Raw genomic sequence first — 8,139 nt, 5'->3', positions numbered from 1 at the left:
CTATCGGCACTTGACTTACACTTGACAACACGTTACATTACAATGCACATGTACGCATGTGAGACAAAATGGCTTAAGCAAGCCATGCTAGACATCTATGACTCGGACAACTGTTGGAAGACCAACTCCTCGACATATTCATTGTGGTTAACCATAGCATATTGATGCCAAGATTGGTAGTCCGCGATGGTGTCCATGTGCTCCAAGGTGACATATTTCTGGAACCTGACCCTTGCCTCCATAGCATCCGGGTACACTACTCGGGCTCCTCTTTCCAACTCGTCTGAAAGCATGTGCATTATTGTCTTCAATGTGGCCAGACCAATGACATACTTATGCATGGTGTTTGCACTCATGGGCAAGTCTGGGCTAGTGGCAATGCGCATCAACTCGTTGAATTACGAGTCATGCTCTAGTTGGACCTATGCCTTTGTCTTCGCCTAGGTGAGAGCCCCAATAAATGAGATCTCATGTGCGTGCACCACAACATCCATACTCTTGAATACACATGCATGGGAAGCCTGTACACTAGTGATGGCTGTGGGAGATCTTCATATCTCCGGATCTAACTCTGGATACATGCCTTCAGCTCAACTGCTCTGGGCCTCATCATCTTAGGAAAGTGAAGCGGGGCTCCCTTGTATCTCATCGTCCATGTTTGCATGTAATCAACAACAGTATGCATGTTCACCAAGATTCGTGATCTCCTAGCACATCACTGCTGCCATCTGTTGAGATGGACGACTACCTTATGCACGATAACAAACTTGGAGTACAACGCCCACATAACTATGTCAAGGGACAATACTTCATCTAGTATTGCCTTCTTCAATTCCGCTCGGGGAGATGCTATAACCAACTCTCCTTATCCATTCACTCATTCTCAGCTATCAAAAAGTGAACACTTGAGCTAGTGACTTCGGCATATGCTCTAGTGGCATCGGCCAAGGCTGCTGGATGTTTGCGTATGTCATACATGATCACTCATTCCTCATACTGCACAAGAGATGTATGATCTTCTGGAGTTGATACTCTATGAGATTGCATACATCTATGTTGAGACTCATTGAAAGAGACGTTGTGCATCCCTCCTTCCGAATGATCTCCAAGGATCTCAGTGTCTCCTTGGTCGCTTGGGACTTGCTCATCTTCTGGATGTGGTGAAGCTAGTGGGTCGACCTCTTGGTGGTGAGGAATGGGGTCGATGTCCTGCTCTAGCTCCTACTGCTCCATGTCTGTATCCATCTGTTAAAGCGCTCGAATCTCTTGAGCGAAGTCTTGCTCCAGTGATGGTTCACCCTCTTCGCCTGATGCCAGTTGTTTTGATGAGTCCACTACCTATACGAGCATTGTTTCATCTGTCTGCACATGTTGCGCCCCCTACTGTACCTGTTTATGGTGCGCTTCCCTCTCCTATTTGCGCATCTCTTGTTCCTTCCAAAGTTTCTCCTTCAACTCATGTAACTCCTTCTATGTTTCTTCCATCCTTCATTTCTCCCTCTGCCTTTGCGCGATTCGCTATCAGGTTGTTGTCTCCTTTCCTCTATAGCCATAACTACTTTCTCCATAAGTGGTTCTTCTCGAAACTTGCAACTTTGCTCTTCCTCCATGTGATTGACAATCTTCCTCTTGCCCTTGTCACACACTGGTATGTTTTCATCTACTAATGCTGCTGCCTTTGGTGTTATCCGGGATGCTGCTTCACGTTGCTTCGCTAACCATTCCAAAGTGAAGCCGACTAGTTCATTGAGTCTAGAGGATTTGTAACAATATCTCCATGGGTCCTCCTCTGCCTAATGACATGCCCCGTGGATCCAGTTGAACGGTACTCTCGTGCAGTGATATTTCACAAGGCAATGCGGGTCATACGGATTGTAAATTTGGAGGTTGAATGGATAATTATTCATCTGTTCTCCTTCATCATCCGCATGCTTGAAACTTCATATCTCGTATAACCCAATGTGCAGTGGAAGAGTGAGCCAAGGTGCCTTCTTCTTCTGGTGCAGCCTAGCTGTCAATCGTGTCGAGATGTGATATGCTACTTCTTGCATGACGAGTATGTCCAAGAAAAACTTAGGTAGAACATGCGGAGCCTTCTCTGCCCTGTACATTTGTATGAAGGTGACAGATAGTGAGGCATACCAATCAGTTATGTCTATTAGTGCCTCCATTGTTTCCTTCGACATGTAGGGTAGATCTTGTTCGAATATCATCTTGTAAACTAGGGTAACAAAATGATCAGACAACCTTGTGATAACTCCTTTGAAGCTGCATTGGAACAACAACTTACAATACGTGTTCACATCAGTCTCTGCCAGTGACCATGCCCACTTCAAGCCCGAGAACTCCTGTCAGAGACAGATTTCATCCAAGATGTAGGGGGACATGTAGATTTCCACTTGCATATCTTCAGGCGAATGTTGAGCCCTTGTTATCTATTCCTTCGGCTGATGAGCCAACATGAAAAACTAGTTACATGGTTTTCCTTCTCTCACCAGTTGGTCCAGCATGATCACCCAACTCTGTGGGAAGGTTTCCATGCTTTCTTGGCCATACAGTCGACATTCAAATATGACCAGGTATTGATACGCCTTCCGTGGTATCTTTGTCTTGTAGATCTAGTTGGGTGTCATCCTGAATCTAGCCAGCTCTACCCAGTTCTTCAGAATGTCTCTGGAGTTGGCATTATTGCTGGGTAAGCTGAAACGAGTCTCCATGATAGTCACGAGAATTGACATATGATACATCTCATCATAATCCTCTGCCCTGAAGGTTGTAATCTTCGTCCCGCTGACACTCCTCAAGTTCATCATCTCAGGATCAGTGTGTGAGATAATCCAATGCATCATTTCTGCGCATGGGAACACGGGATATCTACATGCAATCTGGTACAAGCTAGACTTGTAGATGTTCACATATACCTGGCGTTCTTCGAGGTCCTCCCCAAAAGTTCCTACAAATGCATTATTGACCTCTTTCCATTTTAGTTTTATTTCCTTGTCTAGAATCATCTTGTTATCTTCATAGATTGCTAGACTTGAGGACACTCACTCAACCGCTGCTCCAGTTGCACTTCCTTCGGTGTCCTTTGATCCTGCTCTCTTGGAGTCCATTGATCATGTACTGCTAAGAAGTAGATGAACAGCTAAAATATCTAGAGACAAATTGACATGCATGGCAAGAAAATTGTTAGCGAAAACCAAAGCAAACTAAGGAATGACATAACACATACCTGGGGATTGATAGGCAAGGATTATGTAATTTCTTCTGGGAGGCTGGGAGACTGGCTGCTAGACTTGCACAAAAAGTAGTCTGGGATGTTTGGGGAAGCTGACCGACTGCTAGATTTTCGTAATGCGCAATCCAGGCTGAATGCTGACTGTTGGAATTGCACAATCCGCAATTCCAGCTGGCAATGACTACAGGCTCAGTGATTGCACTGCGCAATTTTTTGGGCCAACAGTCACTATCCCTCAAAAATGTGCAATGAAAGCCCAGAGGACAGTAACTGAGTAAAAATGTGCATTTATGGAGAGGAAGACAGAGCCTTCCTTCTCCAGATTACGCAATGCTAACTTAGTGAGTCAGAGTCCAGGCCAAGGTTGCCCAGACTCACTGACGAGCAACTGAAAGCAAATGTGAAAGTGATTGCATAGCGATACTAAATGTAAGGAGAAGTGATTGATCATGCATGAAAACATTGGATGAAATATTCAAAAAGTAGAATAACATGCATGTGGGTGAAGCGAGTCGCTAAATCGGCGACCGTTCATGCAAAACAGTTTCATGCATGCGATAAAAGTGAGATAGCAACAAAAATTGAAACGGTGCTAGTACAAGCTAGTATGCATGTAAACAACAGCAAGCGGTCAAAGAAAGCAAGAAAACAACACTCCCACAAGAAAAAACACAAAATGCGACAGAAATGTTGAAAAAGACAAGTTGCGACCACTTACCCGTGAATAGTTGAGTCGGATGTGTCGAAGAGTCATGGATGTGTTATGGGATGTCAGAGCTATAAGATCGATGTGAAAGAATGAGCTTTGATGCGTCAAATAAATAATTTTGAAGCTAATGACGTGGATTCCACAAATCTAGGAAAAAGTGACACTTGGAGGAATGATTCTAAAACGATCTTTGCATGTAACCTCCAATTGCTAAAAATAGCTCCCTAAATCAAGGGATGCTTTTTTACATGTTTCATTTTTCTATTCTAGGAAAAAGTAAGCCATGCATGCATGTCAAGTTTCCTTGGTCCCAGGTGGAACTGGTCAACCAAAATGAACATGCAAGAGGTTGCTCAACTGCTGGGAGAAAATGCGCATTTCTGGAAAGGACTGGGTTGGCTGCCCATGAGAGTTGCGCAATTTTTGGGCAGAGCGGGTCGTTGTTGCCTAGGATTGCACAATTCCTGGGTTGAATAGCCCTCCTAGGAGGAATTGTGCAATTTTCTGGATGAATCCTGACTTGTAGATTTGCGCATTTTTGGAGCCCAACAGGCTGCCAGATAGATTTGCACAATTTCTGGAGGGAAGGCTAGTTTCCCTCTACAATTGCACAATTTCTTGAGGGAGTTGCTCAGCTTGCAGCTGGACCAAGTCCGTAGGAACAACTTGTGAGGGGAGTCCAACAAGCTCTAATGGACATGCTGTCTTTCTGCAAGAAAAGTTACTGAAGCTTATGTTCTTGACGAAGCGAGACATGGTGCTGTGAAAGGTTGGTAGGGAGGCTCCAAAAAAAAAAAAAAGGAAAAAATTTGGAGGGTGGTTGTAGTTGCTACAACACTTGGCGACACATTGGTAGAACTCTAGCTCTCTGAATGGACCTTATTTTTGAAAAGAAAGTCTAACACCTCTGGAAGTATTGTTCAGTTCTCAGCTCATCTTCGCTTCTACACTAGCTCAATTGCAATATGTAGCATTTGCCAAGCTCTCAGTCTATTTACACACATTCCAAGCCAAGGCAACACAATTTTTTTGATTGGGGTTGAGGGGTATATTGGTGCAAAAGCAGTATAGTCGTCAGAGTCTTAGTTTCATCTCTAGTGTTTCTTCGCCGCCAGCAGGCCTAGACAGTACCCCAGCAGAGTCACATAGGAACACAAGCATGGCTCCACTGCTAGCAAGCCTGGTCAGTAACCCGGCAGAGTTACTTGCATCACCTCTCTACGCAAGAAGCCTTTCTCTTCTTTCGCCTTATTCATTCTTCATTTTTGAAATTTTTCACTTTTCATTTTTTTTGTCATTTTTCATTTTTCATAACTATGCATAGCACCTATTCATTTCACAAGCGGAAGAGGGATCCAAACTTATTGAGAGGAGAAGAGGTTGTTCCTTCAGAGAAGTAGTTTATTATATACCTCTGAAGTGCTTGTTAAGGTTTTCCCGCTTACCTTACTCTACTCAACTGAGCTGACAAGGGTTAACCCAAAAACAACTAACTAGAGTAGGTGACACTAGTTAGCATACAAGCATTGTGTTTTCACAAAGGTTCACTTTGAATAATACATATTTTCCTTCAACGTATCATGGACTAAAAGTAAAAATTTATTCATATAGAGGGACGATGGCAGATAACCAAGTAGTGATAGCTGCACAATACATCTTGTACTTTACCTAGCTTGTTTCAAGATCCATACATGATTTCATGCGAAACTAACCTACGAACAAAACAAGAAAATAACAACAAAGCAAAGAAGAAGCAGATACAAATGCGGAAGCAAAGTAAGAAAACAAACAAGCAAACAAACAAACAAGCGAACAAGCATCGAAGCAAACAAACTGAAAGAAAACACTACTACTCCTAAGCTAATGGTGCATGGGCCTAATCACGTGAAGTGATATTTCCAATGCAGCCATCGGCACATTGGTTGACCCATGTTCGTGAAGGCTTGGTCCGTGAGCAACCCCGTTGTGCGGACCAGCAAGCAAGAAAGATATAATAATGAAGATAAACACATTTCATGTTTCAAAGTGCCCACAGGACATAAGTGAGTGCAAGTGCATGACAAGCAATCTGTGGACTTATCATGGTGTTGTGCGACACTACGTGCAGCTTTGAAGCATATGCACACTCTTGACTATGACATGCAAGAAAATGAAACAAACAAAGACGACTTGCGTCATGCATGTGTTCTTTCAATGTAAGATTCGTCCAATGCATGGGTGATGGGATCGTGCAGTTCGAGTGGAGGAAGCATGATCTGTGTGTGAGATTGATCTTCAATGCATACATATGAGTGATGAGGAACCTTGGGTGATTGAACAACTTCCTGATCGGAAGTGAAACAAACCCTAAAAGAGCAAGGGCCTGACATAAGCATCAGCTCGGGCTGAAGTGCCTCGATAGTCTTGGGTGTTTCGACTTCATCATCAGATAGATAATCATAAAACAGTGTCATCGAAAAATCAACTGTGATAGAATCATGATTGTGATCGAATTTGGGAGTAAATGGATCACTACGGCCATGATCAGAAAAATCAATGATTTCATCAGGATCCTCATGATCTGATGAATCAAATAGAGGGGTAGATGAGAAGTGAACAAATTCACCCTCTGTGTTTCTGGAAAAGGCAGATGGAAGATCAAGTGGACTTTTAATGAATAACTCATCCTCTCCTTTGTCGGATGATGGACTGACATCTGGTGTGTCCTGCAAGTGATCAACAATGGGTGTATCCATAGATGAAGATACACATGCGAAATCATGGATGGCAGGCTCACCAAAGATGTCAGGGAAGAACGAAGGAGGCTCAGAAGCAAGTCATCCTTCGTCGAGTGTTGATGCTCAAGCTCCCAGTTGTATTCTTCATGAATGATAGCGCATGTTGGTTGTGCAACACCAACTCCGTCAGTGGCTTGTTCCTCATTCTCAACAAGTGTAGAGTCTGGAATGGAATAACACAAGACAGTATCATTAGGAGGATTAGCCAAGTTTGAAGACAGAGGTTGTGGAAAAAAATGCATATGACAACTCGATGGAATCCAAACCAAATCTCTACGAAAATTAAGCGAAATGATGTTGGGAGGATGTGACAGTTGACTAGATGTGTGAGCATAATCTCCCACATCACTCTGCAGTGGCGGAGCTATTAGATGAAGGGACGGCAGACAGTCACTTGTGACAGTGTCTGTATCCACCTATGATTGCGCAACTCCATCACTGAAGAATACTGAGCGAGGCTTGATTTCAAACTTCTTCTTGGGACGAGCAGATTTCTTAACGCAATACTTGAATCAGTCCCAAAGATAGAAAAATTTCATCTGGCTCTTTGGAGCTTGAAACTACAAATCATAGAAGCACTGCAAAAAATCCATAAGCGATTTATGCGAAGCCTTCTGTTGTTCTAATAGTGTTTTGTCAAGATGTTCTAGATCAAAATGATAGAAAGTGTCTTCAATGAGATCACATAAGTGCTCAAGTGAGTGCATGCTGTCAGCTAGTAGGCTGCACAACCACTGATGTGGAGATTCACGAAGTGTGTATGCAAGCAGCAAGCTGGCATGTTCATTAGAACATACATCTTCATCATGAAGCATGGAAATAAAGTCATGTAAGAACTCAGGCTAGGCCACTTTTCCTTCACCATAATATGTGTATGTCGAGAAGAGATCGAAAACCTTCCTCGTGATGGTAGCAGATTCTTGATTCGAAAAACATCATGGAGGGAGAAGAGTGCAAGAATCCATGATAGATATGAAAAGGTTCAAAACATGACGAGAGGACACAACTTGTCATCTGGCCCTCCTTCTAGCATCAAAAATGTTGACGGTGCTGGACCCGCCAACATGTCAGGGGATCTCCCCGGTAAGAAGTCCCAATTAGTCCTCAAACCATTTGGTGTAGGAGTCCTAGCAGTGGGTTGTATGGTAATGCCTTGACCATGATTTCGTACAAAGGCAAGTAAGATAAATTTGTTGGTAGCAAGGGTGTGACATATGTAGTGAGCCAAGGAAGTTGCCTAAGAGGTTTTAACACACGGGTGTTGAGATGAGTGCGCTCCTTGGAAACCTACGATAGCACGTAGTTAAGAAGGGAACACATGAGCAAAGATGCATCACAACATGGAAGGAAAGTTAGCTAGTAATCCAGAGTGATGGCTAAACCAAAAACACATTTCAGATAGATTTATACATACA

Source organism: Pinus tabuliformis, chromosome 5_1 (assembly GCF_031772625.1).
Source record: "Pinus tabuliformis cultivar Carrire ecotype Pingquan chromosome 5_1, CPIR1, whole genome shotgun sequence".
In the NCBI taxonomy this organism is placed as follows: domain Eukaryota; kingdom Viridiplantae; phylum Streptophyta; class Pinopsida; order Pinales; family Pinaceae; genus Pinus; species Pinus tabuliformis.
This window is presented reverse-complemented; position numbering follows the sequence as displayed.